The following is a 17,500-nucleotide window of genomic DNA, read 5'->3' as shown; positions in this document are numbered from 1 at the left end:
ATACACACACACACACACACACACACACACACACACACACACACACAAAATCTATATTTGGTCTGTCATCACGAGTTTCCGTTGTGGTGGATCATATTTCAGTTGAAGGCTGTTCAAGAATCGAATTATAGTTTGAAATAGATAAATAGATAAATTAATATATAAGTGAATAGATAAGCAAACAGTTAAATGAAAGAATAAATCAATTGATAAACAAATGAATGGATAGATAAGTAAATATATAGATAAATAAATAGATAAATAAGTAAATGTTAAATAACATTTAAAACATATTCATCGCAAATGCCTGTTGTTAATTTGCGTTTCAACGTATTTACAATCACAGGTGTCCAGTTGATTACTTAAAATCTTACTCCCATACAGTGGGATCAAGAAAATATGCACATTATTTCCTTCGACGTTCCATTTCGACCCTTGTCAATAAAAAATAGAATATAAAAAAGAAATAAAGAAAAGAATAAAGAAAGTCTGGTAAGTGGCCATGATTATCTACATGAACCACTAGCGCAAGGTAAAACGAATACTATAAGGTACGTTGAGCACCCCCCCCCCTCCGCGCACCTCCACCGTGACGTCATAGGAAATCCAGAGGGGGAGAGAGTGAGAGATGGATGAAAATGTAAACTTTAAAGAAAACCATCTGTATGTATGGTAAACTTTAAAATTACACTATGATATTCACATAATACTGAAATTACTCAGTATCACTTTCTTATCCTCAAATTATCAGTATCTGAGATATGACAGCCAGAAAAGTTATAAAAATGTTTTCCATGGTTTCAAATTAGGTGGATTATATTAATATGACGAGTTATTAGATGGGATGACATGTCAATTCATATGTTGATCAGGTAGATGAGGAAGATATTATACTGTTGATACACACCAACTAGCTGAATATAAACCCAGTAGTAATGGCACATAAAAGCATCATATGGTTTTTATTGTATTACATTTTGGATTTGCGTGGGTTTCCATATCTCCTCAAGCGTGGATTTTATATGCAAACCTTTATCTCCACCAAGCTCAATTATGTTTTAACCGGATTCTTTAGTCTGTTTATTTACAATTGAATGAAAATTTCAGGAAATGTTGCTAATTAATAGTTACTTTCAAAATGACGGCTGCATACATATCCAGATGACCGAGTATTGTGTGTGCCACATAATTCAATCCATTTCTTTCTAAGTTCTTTATCTTTGGGTAGTGAAAAGAAATGTATATTTTTATCACCTTTCAGTCAAACGGCAGTGCACTTCTGCACTATACAAACTGTTGGCATTTTTATATGTTATCTGTCTGCTTTAGCTACCCCTTTAATCAGAAGATGGAGCTTCGCTCCACACACTGGTGTGTGAGTGACTGACAGGTCTCGACCCGCGGAGTCCTGGTCTCAATATTTCCTTTGACGTCATCATCTACCTGCGCAGTGGAGAGGTTTTCTGGCTCCCCCCCCCCCGCTATCTTACCTTATAGTATTCGTTTTACCTTACGCTAGCTAGTTTGATACTACTTCTCCGGACACAATGAGAGAATAAAGAGTGGAGTGGTAATAGGATTCTTCCTGAGAGCATACCGCATTTGTAGTGAAGAATGTATTAAAGATGAAATGGATTACATTTTCAACGTTTTCACCAAACTCTTATCCGGAAGGGCTGTTGTACCGACTTAAAGAAAAAGTTTCAAAGACAGAAGAAAAAAAACCCCACAAGGAACAGAGGAGACGTGACTAAAAATGATAGCAGGGGGTATTTGTCCGTGCCAAACTCGAGCCACTCAGGTGAGTTTGGACAGTTGCTCACTAGAGCCGGTATCAAGATTGCGATCAGCACAGGAACGAAAATAGGAGACATTGTTAAGAACCAGAACAAAGTCGTGGCCAACGGGGAGGAAAACAGTGTCGTCTACAAGATACCGTGTGAAAGCTGTCCTATGAGCTACTACGGGGAAACCAGCAGAGGTATTAAGAAGCGGACAGTTGAGAACATAAATGACGTCAAGGCACACCGAGTATCAAACTCGCTAGTGGTTCATGATGACAGATTAGAGGTGCTGCTGAAAGAACTTCCTTAGAAAAGAAGAAAAATAATTGAAGCAGCTTACACCGCTTCCCATCCAAACAACAACCACCGCGATGGGTTTATTAAATTAACAAACACGGCCAGCCGCTTGATACTTCGCCAGGCAGAGCGTAGGAGGACGAGAGGTCAGGTCGATCATGGTGGAACGCGGATAGATTCGGCGGGTATTTAGGGTGTGAATTGTTTGAAGGTGTATGTACTCTGAAGGAGTCCTGGTAAGGACGAAACGTCAGAATAAATCCCTAACGGTTCCCTGTGTTTTATCTCACCACCCATCCACTCATATATATATATATATATATATATATATATATTTATATATATACTTACATATATATATATATATATATGGATGTTGTAACTGTTGTTGCAAGCAAGTCCTGCCTCCTTGCTCGTTCATGCGGCCGCCATCCACGGAGCGTGACCACCAATACCAAAGAGAAATGCGTTTGCATATATTTTCGAAAATTAAATCTTGCCTCGTGGAATGCAAATATACTCAACCAAGCGAATGAGGGCGATGGAGTGGTGACAATAATAATGATGGAGATAGTGATAGTTATAGTAATAATAATGATAATAATGATAATAAAAATAATAATAATAGTAGTAATAATAATAATACTAATATAATAATAATAATAATAATAGTAATAATAGTGATAACAATAATAATAATAATGATAATAATGATGATGATGATAATAATAATAATAATAATGATATTGATAATAATAATAATAATGATAATAATATTGATAATAATAATAATAATAATAATAATAATAGTAATAATAATAATGATAATAAAGAAGAAGAATAATGGTAATAATAATAACAATAGTGATAATAATAATAATAATAGTAACAATAATAATAGTAAAAGTAATAATAATAATAATGATAATAATAATGATAATAATAACAATAACAATAATAATAATAATAGTAACAATAATAATAATAAAGATAACAATAATAATAATAATAATAATGATAATAATAATAGTAGTAGTTATAATAATGATAATAATAATAATAATAACAATAATAATAATAGTAAATATAATGATAATGATAATAATAATAATAATAATAATAATAATAATGATGATAATAATAATAATAATGATAATTACAATGATAGTAAGAACAATGATAATAATAATAAATACAAAATCTAAATAAAACATTATGCTTAAAACGGAAAAGGAAAGAAATGGAATATTCTTAAACAGGAAAGCTTTTCTTAAATGATCGGCCTGGCGACCTCGAGGCCAGATTGTAGCGTGGATGGGGCCTCTTGAGATACACGGCACCTGTCCACCGGACATTAATCATATTAATACAATGAACAGAATGTAATGTCGAAAAAGTATGCAAGAAATTAAATTATTTTATAGTTATTCTGAGCAGGAACAAGAGTCAAATATTGCTGATGAAGTAGTCACAAGCATCTTTCATGATTGTTCTTGAAGACGATCATGATGCAGTACTTAATCGTCATCCTCCATGAGAACGCGGGACATGAGCCATGTTCTCGAACAGAAACTCGTGATGATCATTCGATTCAGATAGAAAAATGATAAACGCGATTCGTTATCTGTCCATGATAAGAGTTCTTCATGTCTCTAAGGGAGAAAGAAAGATTCACTTAGATAAGGTAAATCTACTGACATGCAGAGAAGAAATATGTATTTTTCCTAGTAACTGGAATAAGTAGATAAAATGACAGATAAACTAGTACGTAGAGAAATAAGTAAATGAATAGATTAATAGATTAGTAAAGAAATAAATTGAATAACATACGAAGAGGAAAAATAAAAGAAAACAATGAAAATAACATTACATGAAAAACAAAAATTAAAGAATAAAATTATAATAATAATACAAACAAGTACACCTATTATTTGCCTTGTTCAGCCGTTTATTGATGTATCGTTGTGGAGTTGATCAAATGCACTTGTCAACGGAAACATAATGTGCAGTGATAGAAAATGAATTGTTTACATTAAACGTGACGTCATTAATACTCGAGTTGGGCCTTGGCCGGATCATTTCTAACCAACAGTGAATCTGTGGTCATGTTGCACAGCTAAGAGTCTCCTGGCGGAAGCTTTTTATCTTAAGGATTTTATCGCAATTGCTGACGAAGCGCAGTGACCATCTGAACACGTGAACGTAAGAAATACGCACAATTTGTAAGTCTGTATTAAACAAAGCAATTATTGGTTTGACGGTTGGCAATTTACCACATTTCTAGAGAATTTATAAGTTGATGTTTAGGTGGAAGTTCTTTACTGAATGGATTTTAATATTTGAAAACCTTGTGTGCGCACATTTTGTTTTTATGTGCGCTACTTGTAAAGCATACGTGCGCGCGCACATGCGCACAGCTTAGAGGGAACGTCGCTGACGACTCAACTTGGTGAAGCTTATTTATGCGTTCGTTGGCTTAAAAAATAATCCTTGTTAAAAAAAAAGGGGGAAGAAAAAGAAGAAGAAGAAAAATGTTTTTGTGAACTAACCAAGAATACTTTGAAGGATTGGCATTTTCGTAAAAAAAAAAAAAAAAGTGCACAAGGTCCACAAACATGTTTTTCTTCCTTTTCTTTTATTCCCTTGCCCGCCGCGTGGTCCAGTTTACAAATACCGCAATGTTTTTTTATATCCTTTATATTGGTGTGGGGGAGTGGTGGCCCTTTTTTCTCTGTATTGTTTTCTGGGCCCGGGTTCGGTTCCACTCGCCCTGGGAGTCCGGGCACGTAGGAACAAAGTGACGAATTCGGTTGCAACTTAGCTCCTAGAGTTAACTCCTCACTTTGATATATGTTTGAGATTAGTCTCTAATCATAAAAGAAGTCTGGGTGGTTTGGTCCAAAGAGATGTCACAAAAGAATCTAAAAATCGCTGCATAAAAAATGCAGTCCATATATATATATATATATATATATACATGTATATATATATATATATATATATATATATACACACACATACACACGCACAAGCGGTTTAGAGCGACGCTACTTGTGGCGGAGGTCAAGGTGTTTGCACTTCGAACCTTGCCCCCAGCGAGTTGGGGAAAAGGGATAATTCATTCAATTTCACGCTACAAAGTGTAAGGGGGACCGTCCTAGCCTCCTGATAGGGGAAGTTCGCAATGTTAGACCAAATCATCATCAATTACACAGGGGAACACTTTTTCAGTAACTTTGAGTTGCATTGGATATTTTAACGGATTTTGAAAGAGTTTTAGGCGCTGATTTCAAATCTGAAATTAGTTTTTCTCTACAAGCTCTAGTTTGTATGCAATTTGAGGTTAATTAAATTGTACATATGTGAACTTGCGTAAACCATGTATAAGCATTTTAACGTCCATATATATAGATAGCTTCTAATATTTTGATCATTCTTCTTTTGTTTCAGTTCAAACATGGCTTCCAGAATGAGACATCATTGCAGAAACAAGCCTGATGCCTTCTGCTACATATGTGGATGCTACACACTCAATCGTCAGAGACGTAACATATCCTCGTTCGTCAAGCGTGCCTACAAGGCATATTTTGAAGTTCATCTTGGTGATCAAGACAAGCAATGGGCTCCTCATGTTGTGTGCCACAATTGTGAGGAAATGCTTCGAGACTGGACCAAAGGAAAACGCAAAGGTCTGCCTTTTGGAGTTCCAATGATTTGGCGCGAACCCACCAACCATGTAACTGACTGTTATTTCTGCATGGTAAACACAACGGGTGTTGGGAAGAAAAATCGACATAAGATTACGTATCCGAACATTCCCTCAGCTATTCGGCCTGTTCCGCACTCTGAAGAAGTACCTGTTCCAGTTTTCAAAGGCTTGCCTTCATTGGACGATAAAGACATTGGACATGATACAAGCCAGCAAGACAGTTGTGACAGTGAATTGTCAGAAAAGTGTTCACAATCGGAGGACTGTTCTTCAGACACTGAACCTTTCCCCGTCCCTAAGCCTCTTCCCCAGGCTGAACTGAATGATTTAGTGCGGGATTTAGGTCTTTCAAAGAAAGCAGCAGAGCTTTTGGCATCAAGATTACAAGGCAGAAATCTTGTTGATCACTCTGTTAAAGTATCATTTTTCAGAAAGCGTGACCAGCTTTTTGTGACCTTCTTTTCAAAAGACAGACAGTTTGTTTACTGCCATGACATCCCAGGGCTTCTCAAAGAACTGGGTGTACCTTACTATAGTCCTGCTGAATGGAGACTCTTTTTAGACAGTTCAAAACGCAGTCTAAAGTGTGTTCTTTTACATAATGGCAATGTTTATGGAGCAGTACCTGTCGGTCACTCAGTGCATTTGCGGGAAGACTATGATGATATGAGAATGGTCATGGACTTATTAAAGTATCATGAGCACAATTGGATAATTTGTGTAGACTTAAAGATGGTCAACTTTCTTCTTGGACAACAGAAAGGTTTCACCAAGTTTCCATGTTTCCTCTGTATGTGGGACAGCCGAGCACGAGACAGACATTGGGTCCAGAAGGACTGGCCTATTCGTGACACCCTTGAAGCAGGCATGCCAAATATCATACAAGACCCAATTGTAAACAGAGATAAGATCATCTTTCCTCCTCTTCACATCAAATTAGGTTTGATGAAACAATTTGTCAAGGCACTGGAAACCGAAGGTGAATGTTTCCAACACATCATCACAGCTTTACCAGGGTTATCATTTGAGAAGATCAAAGCAGGCGTGTTTGATGGCCCACAGATTCGAACCCTAATTCGTGATGATCAGTTTGTTGCTAAGATGACCGCTTTAGAAAGGGCAGCATGGTTATCCTTTGTGGCAGTCGTTCAGAACTTCCTTGGAAACAATAAGGCGGAGAACTACAGTGAACTTGTGAACAGAATGCTCCTCGCTTTTCGTGATCTCGGGTGCAACATGAGCATCAAGCTTCATTTTTTGAACAGCCACCTTGATCAGTTCCCTGACAACCTGGGGGCTGTGAGTGACGAACAAGGAGAACGATTCCACCAAGACCTAAAGATCATGGAAGAACGCTACCAAGGGCGCTGGGACAAAAGTATGATGGCTGACTACTGCTGGAGCATTAAACGAAATTGCCCAGATGAAATGTACAAACGCAAAAGTTACAAACGCAAATTCCTGCCTGAAAAAAATACACAAAGAAATTGATAAGCTTCCATCAGCTGTGGTGATGTTCTGAAGGATGCTAATCTAACTTTGGGATAGATGTTCTGTTAATGTTCTGTTTCTTTTGCCTTAATAAATGTACAGAAATGGCTTTCATACTGTTTTAAGATTCAAGTGAACAAAAGAATTGTGGCTGATATTGCAATTTCCTATAATAACGAAAATTTAAAAAATAAATAAAAATGTCAAATTGCATAAAATCTGTAGCTTGCAGATAAAACCCGACTTCAGATTTGAAATCAGCACACTCAAGTTGACTATAGAAAAGTCTTTTTTTAAATGCAACAAAATGAGTGTTCCCCAGTGTTATTTAAGTACACACACACACACACACACACACACACATATATATATATATATATTATATATATATATATATATACATTAACAACCACAATGCACTTTCATTCTAAGCCATCAACGTCGGGAGACCCAATGGAGGCCAACATGCAGAAATTGAAGTGCGGCACTGCCAAGGACTCGAACCCAGCAATCATATGACAAGTGCCGTAGTAACTTACCAACTACGCTATCAAGAGAGATATAAGTTGAGCGCAACTTTTCTTATATATTTGTATGCCTGAGTTACATACACATACATGAAATTTTGCGTTCAACCCATCTCCACTATGATAGTACAATTGGAAGTATTTAAACGCGGGAAAGTATTTGTACAATACTGAATGGGTCCCAGTGATTAGAGATACATTTTAACAACCACAATGCACTTTCATTCTAAACCACCATCATCGGGAGATAGGTTGAACGCAAAATAAGAATAGTGAGTGTTACTTAAGTAGCACCCTTGACATGAGAAAGGGGAACATTGGGGGAGGTCTCTACCCTCGGCTCACTCCGTATGTGAGGTCAGGAGGCAAATGTCTTTTTAATAGGCTGGTGATAAAAAGTCCTGAAATTATATCCGGGAACCATTGCCCTTTTGAAATGTTCATATTGGGCTGGTATTTTATTATGGTAGATTCTACCATTTTTCTCCTGAACTCACATCTGAATTTATAAACAAGCTCAGCTTTGTCCCAATCTAAACAGTGTTTAAATTCCTTAACATGTTGGAACACAGCTGAGCTTTCTTGTCCATATTTAATGGAACGTTTATGTTCGATCATCCTAGTGTTCAAATCCCTTCCAGTCTGTCCAATGTAAACTAAGTCACAACCTTTACATGAAATCGAATATACCCCTTGACAATGCTCTTCTTCTGTACTCATTGTTCGTGACGGGGACAAGCTTGCTTTTACCGTCTATAGAAAAGAATCCCATTCTGGTAGTTATCTTCATTTCTTCAGCTGTCTCCCAGACAAAGTAAAAAGTAGCGTCGCCTCAGGATTATTTCTCCGAGCTCTTATAATTTGCAGCCCCCAGTTTCTTGAAGGAGAACTAAATATAATAAAATCTCAACTTAGTAAATTAGCTTACCCAGATTGGTTCTCGGTCAAAGCCCTCAGCCGAGCGAGATCCAATTTTTTCAACACCGCCCCCATTTCCTCTAATTTTTCATTGGACAAGAGCTCCTTAATCATTCCCTTTTCTGATTCATTTATTCCTTCGACCAAGTTTCTTCCCAAAGACAAATTAAATTTAATTAATCATTACCCTAACACCATTAATAAAAATGTGGTAAATGTCCACCAAACATTGATAGAAGAATATATATATATATATATATATATATATATATATGTATATATGTGTGTGTGTGTGTGTGTGTTTATATATAAACACACACATATTATATATTATACATTATATATATATATATATATATGTATATATGTGTGTGTGTGTGTGTGTGTTTATATATAAACACACACATATTATATATTATACATTATATATATATATATATGAATATATATATATATATGTATATATATATATATATATATATATCATTATCATTATATATATATATATAATTTTTTCTTTTTATTCAGAAAGAACCCTAATGATGGGTCGCTATGTAAGCTGTGGTTCTTGCTGTGGGTCGCAGTAAAAAAAAAATGAAAAATGCTGCTCTGGATGACCTACCCAGTAAGAACACAATCCTATCCTTCCTTTCTACCAGATGGAAGCAGAAAAGGTGTTGTCCACGGGCTGTCGGGCACGAATCACACCCGAGACCAAGCTGAAGACGAAGGTACAGGTTTTATTGCAGGCAAGGTCGTCATATTAATACAGTAGGGTAGCACTCGTAGAAACATTTGGTTGTATTAAGAAACGATGAGATAATTTTATGGATGAGGATGATAGGTGGTAAGGGACATGGAGCTGCCTAGTGTAGTCCTTATGGTTTCTTGAAGTCTCCTCCATTCTTATGTTCTTTTGTTCTTAAGACCCGCTTCTATTACGTAAAGACGCGCTGACGTCTTGCAGGAACTACGGCCGCTGAATGACCAGAATCAGAACGAGCCTGACCGCAACCAACGCAGATCGGAGTTAAGAACGTGGATCGGCGTTCGGAACGTGGGCAGATTCCAAGGTCCTCTGTGACGTCATCCCCCGTAGCCGTACTGTAGGTTCCTCCCGGGTTGCGCCGTTTTTCCTGCAGGATTTACGCCACGCAGCGCCGCGCCGCATCGCCCGAAAGCCAAACTGCGTCTCTTCGGAGGCGTTCGATTCCTCTTGCAGTAGTAGACCACGTGGTACAGGACTTTCATCAAGAACATAGGAACATAGGAACATATGAACATAAGAACATAGCCATATAAGAACATGAGAACATAAGAACATAGGAACATGAGAACACGAGAACATGAAAAATAAGAAATTAAGAACACGAAAACATAAGAACATAAGATCATAAGAACACGAGAACATGAAAACACAAGAACATAAGAACATAAGAACACGAAAACATAAGAACATAAGAACACGAAAACATGAAAACATAAGAACATAGGAACATAAGAACACGTGAACATAAGAACATAGGGACACAAGAACACGAGAACATAAGAACATAAGGACATATGAACATAAAAACATGGCAAAATAAAATCATAAGAACATGAGAATATAAGAACATAACATAAAAACATAATGATGGAGACTGTAAGAGACCATAGGGCCTACACTAGGCAGTTCCCAATTCATAAAGTATAATCTTCTCTCAAAACAACGAATAGTTTCAGCGCTCACTACTACATGTTTACTAAGTCTATTCCATTCATCAACCATTCTGTTGGTAACCCAGTTCTTGCCTATTTTCTACTTAAATAAAATGAGGCATAAAGAAATAGACAAGATCTTCGTGTCTTGTACTGCCGATTGCACATTCAGATAAGAAAATAAACAATTCAAATGTCTGAAAAAAGTTAACTTGTAATCAACTAGATGAAACGAAATAAGGGATGATACTTTTCATTAAATGACAAATGAAAAAGACAACAAAGGAAGTGTAAATGTTTAAAGAAATGAATGGATGAAACATAAACAATGAAGTGAGTGAAATCATACACGAATGAATAGATGAATAGATGGAAAAGTAGATAAATAGAATATAAAACATGATACACAAATGAATAAATTGGTAGATAGATGAACTAATGACAAATTAATATATAAGGCAATAAAAACGGATGAATAAGCAACTTATTAGATAAATCAACGAAAAGACATAACAGACAGTAAACAAACAGGAACGAGGTAAGACAAAGAAAACTGTTAACATTAATCCTTTCACTTCTGCAAAAGACTTGCACATTTGTTATGACTGACGCCAGACGATCTCATTCACATGAAAATAACCTGCCCAGTGAAAGGAGAGAGAGAAAAAAAAATCAAGGTGTACTACATCGCGAAGTCTCCAGTCTTAACTGTTCGATAGGTATTCAAGTCGATGGCTGAAATGGAACAGGGGTCATTGACTTCCCACGGGCTGGACTGGGCTTCACGCCCTCTCCCGTAGGCGTCATAACAAATGGATCGCGCCCACGGAAGAGGATAGCACGCCCAGTAGAGCAGCCCACGAATGGTATAGAGACCCAGAATATGAGGGCATGATGCTGGAAACTGGCCAATGGAATATCAACAAACTGACACAAAATATGAGTAAGCAAATTACTTAATAGATAGATGGGTAGAACAGATGAATAAAAAATAAATAAGCGTATAAATGATAGACAAGTAAAAGAATAAATAAGAATAGATATATAAGTAAATAAACAATTAGACGTACCAAATGTTTAAATAAACATATAAACGGCATAAATCACTAGATACACAAACGAATAACTAAATAAACAAACACATTAACAAAGGCACAAATAAATAGAACTAAAGAAATAGATAAAATAAATCGATCAACAAACTCAGAAAAAGAGAAGAATAAAACAATTCATTTAATGCAACCTTGGCATCATCTCCTATGCTGGGAGACCTGGCGACACTTATCTACAGATTATTTTTTTCTTTCTTTTCTAAATGCTCTCATCAGCAGCTATCACGAGACCCTAGGGGACACAGATAAGATCTCACGTGGAAATTATATAATCGATTGTTATGCCATGGATTTCTCAGGAGCGCTTGTCATAACTGAGGGTTATGGCGTATTTATAATGAAGTCTTCGACCTGAGTAAAGGAATAACAGATAAATGGTAAATAAACAAGAACAAATAACTAGATAAGAATAAACAAATGAATAGATAGATAAATGAAGAAATAAACAAATGAGTATATAAACTAACAAATAAACGAATAAACGAAAGTTAACAAAAGAACAAATTAACAAAGAAACAAACAAATAAATAGTTAAACAAATGAAAAGACAAATAAACAGACATATGTACAAACAGATAAACGAAAACCAATGAAAGATAATCTTAAATCTCTGGAAAAAGAGACGAAACTCCACTGCAGCGCCAACACCCCCAGGAGACGCTTCACTGCAACATCTCAGGTCGTCCGTCACCTGTAGCGGTCAAGGGGACCCGAGCCCGTATCATACGAGGCGAGGCTGAAACCAACCGGCCACGCTACCCGTTCCTATATCAGAGAGAATATCTATGTTTATCCTCCCAACTCATAAAATTCTATTTATATATTGTGGTACAATTGTCGTCAAGTGATTTTATTAATCAGAGACCCAATATTCAGGTGTTTCTAGACCGGTGGCTCCCAAACTGTCTTACATGACGCCGACACCTTTTTGTATTAATATGAAAATATATGTATATTTTCTATTTTATCCTAGAACTTATCTAACTTAATAGAAAATGGGTTGGGGTGACTGTGAATTAAATTTTGCTCGTATGAATCGGCAGATACTTGGTCTTGGAATGATTTAATTTTATTCTTATTAAACAATAATATTCGAGCAAATGGCTTCACGCACCCCTGGGGGGTGGGGGTGGGGAGTGCGTCCCCTAGTTTGAGACCCATTGTTCCAGATAATGCCCACCGAGAGAACAACTTCATCGACTGTGTGACACCTATTGGCAACTGTCATTCCAGAGTTGCCATCAACCCCTTTTCCTTCTTCTTCTTCGTGAGGTCCTGGCTGATGAATCACTCTTCTACTGCACTAATAACACTGTTTTTCTTTGTTTAATCAAGTGCATCTGGTTGTCATAATTGAGTTTAGGGGCTAGGCTGCATTGCAATGGATACTTTAGTTGGGCTCCTTAAATGTGTTGCTTCATTGGTGGGCGTGGGAGACACTGTTGACAAGGCCGTTCCGTGGTGGGTGACACATATCTTATTTATTTATTTGTTTATCTATTAACTAATACATTTATTAATTTCTTTATCTTTAACTATTTGTTCATCCATTTATATATTTGTTTACTTATCTATCTTTTATTTATTTGTTTATTTATTTGTTCATTTATTCATTTATTCATTTGTTTATTCATTCACTTATCTATTTATTCATTTACTTATTAATATATAAAAAAATTAATCAGCTTTGCATTCTTTCAGTATTAAGGTTTTTACTCTGTAAATATTTTAGTCAGTACTAAAGCCGTAAAAAATTAATTAGACAAAATAAGGAAAAAACAAAACAAATAAAGGTAATTGAATTGATGGTGAAAATAACTGAATCTCGTTCTGACTTTGTTTATGCTGCCGTTGTACGCGTGATTGAGGCCAGAATCCGAACACAGCGTACCTTTAGCGTATGCTGTTCACATGCACAGTCCACAACAACACTCATGGCTTGAACCAAGTCACCTCGTCGTCGTTGAGCTTACTGTATCACATGAACACGATTGGACATTCTGAAACCGGCACTTATTTTGTTTTATTGTATTTGATATTTTCATGTCATTAACTTTTTTGTTTTGTTTAATTTTGTTTGCTTTCATCACTTCATTATTTTACCTTTTTTTTTTATCTTATTTCATCTTATTTTATTTTATTTTATTTTAGTCTATTTAATTTTGCTCCTTTGCTGCCACAAATATATTTACTTATTTGGTTCTGGTTTTACTCACTTGAACCCAGGCCCATCGACGTCATTTAATGATATTATTCTGAAAGAGCACCAAAAGATTCACCCCTGAAAACTAAAAGAGTTTTGTTCTCAAAAAAATTCTCATATTGATACAACAAATAAGATTTACTTCATGCTATATTTATCTAATCAAACAGAAGACCTAAGATCCAAATGCAAAACTGACTTGTGCACTCCTGTCTTGTACGATTGCGAGACGTGGGCACTGAATGATGAATGGAAGAGGCGTCTCGACATCTTTGGTACCAAATTTCTTCAGAGAACAATTACATCGATAGTATGAATTTGTATCAAAACAGCGACTTGTCATTGAGACTCAGTCAAAGTTTTTTATTGGGAACATTCGTTCACGTCAACTCGAGCCGTAATGGGCATGCCGAGACCATTCACAGGGTCATCTTCGGTGGAGGAGACGAAGGGGGACGCCCACAGAACTCAAGGGTGGAGCATGTCGACGATCCTGCCGAGAGCCGTTTGGGGATGGGACCACTGATCTAGATATAACTGGATCACGGATCGCTGTCGAGATTATGAGGTCGGCGGCAGCCATGATGTTAGTACCAAAACAAAGTCGCGCCACGCGATCACTGATCTGATACAGTTACAGTTCTCGGCAGCTTTCGCTCCCATATACATATTCAACGATCATTTTACAATGCCAACTTGTGCTGCATTCAACTGCACCAACCGGAGAAAAGGTGGATGTGAGCAGTCCTTCCACTCGTAAGTAAATTAAGGTTTTATTACCCAAAATATCCCGATACCCATCAAGAAATGATGCGGCCATCAGGAGTCATAAAATGTTGCCCACCAACTGTTTTGTTAGGTGTTGTCATGTTAATGCTTTGTATTTATTATCGTAAGAAATAGAGATCTAGCAGCAACCCATTTGTCACGAATGTAATCGTGGCAATAGCAGGATAGATATTTATCATTTAAAAATATCTTATAAGGCTCAAACGCTGTCCAGAGCTGTGTAGCTGTATAGAACCAGTTGTTCTTCCTGATTACATGTGTAGGCTTTTTCTAAATTGTGAAGTGTGAGGAATTCATATTAGATGGGCTGAATTACTATTCGGGGCCCGTTCAAAAATTATGTAACGTTTTTTCTGGTGAAATTCGACACCCCCCACCTCATGTAACATTGCGTAACACTGGGTGTTACATCTCCCTGTATTACATAACACTGATTACAACTAATTACAACTCGGCACCCCCATCAAGTGTAGGCCAGATCCGCCAAACACCCCTCCCCCTTGACTTCTCACCAAAACATACTCATTTTTATTTGTCCTGTGTGAAATTGTTTACGATTGCATCAAAGAATGAAACATGGTATGATGTTTTTGGATTTTTTTTGCTCGATATTTATTGCTCGATCTGTTAAGGATATGCTATTTCAGTGCATAATTTATGACATAAATTAATAAATGAATATAAATAACCATTATTAGCGTTGCGTAGCACTGTTGAAAACACCCCCACATCCTCGTAACGCATCGCATCTACCATGCACCCCCCCCCCCCCAGCGTTACATACTCTTTGAATGGCCCCTTACATGTTCACCACTTTAATGCGATATTTTACTATTTGAAACAATTTAGATCATAGATATGGCAATTTCTCTATCTTTCCACATGATCGACACAACCCCGGATTCTAACCTCATCGTCAATTTGATCAAGTGTATCGTCACGTGCTTCTGCAAAATCAGGCTCCATCATATCTCCAAATTGTATTCTCAAAAAGTAACCGGTGTCAAAGTGAGGAAGGAGTTATCAATTTTTTTTTTATTCAAGCACCAATAACGATAAGCAGTACAGTAATCAAATGTTATAGGGATATTTATTCCGTTAAATGCTAGTATAGATCTATTATTATCCCTATAATATTTTGACTATATATCATTATCCCATTTGTTGTCTGTGTAACATTCCCTTGAAGTTATAATATATACTGGAATTATAATTTGTCAATGCCAACTCATCCATATACTGTACATGCACAAGTTTATGTATATAAATGGTTATTTCTGCCAGAGGTAATAAATATCAATATATTGTTTTATTGTGATGATGCTATTTTGATATACACCTTGTATATGTATGTACGTACGTATGTATGTATGTATGTACATGGAGGGCCCAGCAGCGACGAATTGTGTGGCCATTATATACCCAATCATGCTTGGATCACAGGCCACGAGAGTAACACGACAGCTCCCATGACACTGATCTAAAAATGGTGTTATAATGACCGGCGGAGCGATTCACACTAGCTGTTTTGGTACTTCCATTATGGCGGCCATGTCCCGCCCGCTGGCCTCACTCCTGGGGCAGCCCACGGCCCGTATACGCTATCCAGGTGTTATATAGATCAGTGGATGGGACAGGGGAATGCATTGGGGAGATGGGGGAAGGGGAGTTAGGGTGTTTGCCCGGGGGTAGAATTTGGGCGTCGACTTGTGAGTGTAGCGACGCGCACCTCGTGATGATGATGGTGATAATGGTAATGGTGATGATGATAATGAGGATACGGTAATGCTGCTGCTGCTGCTAATGGTCGTGTTTGTGATGATGATGATGATGATAATGAGGATACGGTCATGCTGCTGCTGCTGCTAATGGTCGTGTTTGTGATGATGATGATGGTAATGAGGATAATGATGACGGTGATGATGATGGTGGTGGTGGACATGAAGATGGTGATGATGATAGTGATGCTGCTGCTGATGGTGATGAGGATAATGATAACGGTGATGATGGTAGTGGTGATGATAATAATGCTGACGCACTGTATATTTTCTTCTTTCTATTCTGGCGAAGAGGTTTTAGCCTATCAAGATAAACTTCATTTATGCACCGTTCTGGTTACGGCCAAGCTCTTCTATTCTCTCATCTTCGTGTCACTCAAAGGGGGTAATTGGCCGTAAGTAGTTTCATGCTCGCACTCTTATTAAAAAAAAGTAACTTCCTTTGCATGACCATAGGGTAATCGCTGGGCGACGGATTGGGTCTCTTATAGGAGGTGAAGGGAGGGAGGGAGGGAGGGGGGCCATATTCTGTCGGTATGCCAGAAAAAAAAATTGCATCAAAGACTTGGCTGATTTTGGCACGCACACTTAGAAAAGGTTGCCCACCCCTGGTGGTCTATAGAGTTGGACGCTGCTATCTGGTATGTGTAACGTAACCGTCGAAACCCTTCAGTGGCATTGAGGGTCGTGCGGTCCTCCTTGTAGTACAAATGTACAATAGTACAGTAACATTGTACGTCTGGCTTTGATTAAGCCCCATTGACCCTCCTAACATGTTGTCCAGGTCGGACAAAAACAGCTTCCATTATATTAACTACATGTGTATGTGATTTAAACTTGTTTGAATTAAAAATAGATTGAGCCACGTAGCCTTTCCTCTGCCTGCCGTCTGGCGATTTTATTCATCTGTGAGTCGTAACCCCTTCCGTAACGAGTGTCACTAAAGGCTCGTTGCGCACGTATCGACTTTTCACCATGCGCCGTCCACGACACGACGTCGTGCTCTCAAATAACCAAGATCTAAGAATATAAGGTCTAACCACTTCCGACCGAATTTCGAGGGAGTTGGCGCAGCGGGCCCGTGAACGTCACCTGGCTGTTCAAAGTGGGGTTAGCGGGTCCTATGGCTGTCAGTTGAAGCTGGTCCGTCATTCGAAAATGACGTCGCCTTCGCTCGCACCGCTCCACTCA

The 17,500-nt window shown here is 37.5% G+C and overlaps 1 protein-coding gene across 3 annotated transcripts in view; it reads left to right on the top strand.

Moving 5' to 3' along the window:
• LOC143026389 (uncharacterized) overlaps positions 1–17,500 on the top strand; it is a 128,531-nt gene that overhangs the window by 91,018 nt on the left and 20,013 nt on the right. The window contains exon 1 of one of the 3 annotated variants that reach the window (XM_076186675.1): positions 9,323–9,457. The exons of the other annotated variants lie outside the window; for them this stretch is intronic. The gene's annotated coding sequence lies outside the window, so the exon portion shown is untranslated. Of the gene's footprint in view, positions 1–9,322; positions 9,458–17,500 lie in introns of those variants that run through there. 3 annotated transcript variants of the gene reach the window in all.

The sequence above is a fragment of the Oratosquilla oratoria genome, chromosome 6 (assembly GCF_046742065.1).
Source record: "Oratosquilla oratoria isolate Oo_2021 chromosome 6, ASM4674206v1, whole genome shotgun sequence".
Classification (NCBI taxonomy): domain Eukaryota; kingdom Metazoa; phylum Arthropoda; class Malacostraca; order Stomatopoda; family Squillidae; genus Oratosquilla; species Oratosquilla oratoria.
Note: the sequence above shows the minus strand (reverse complement) of the source record. Positions and strands in the feature narration are given on the sequence as shown.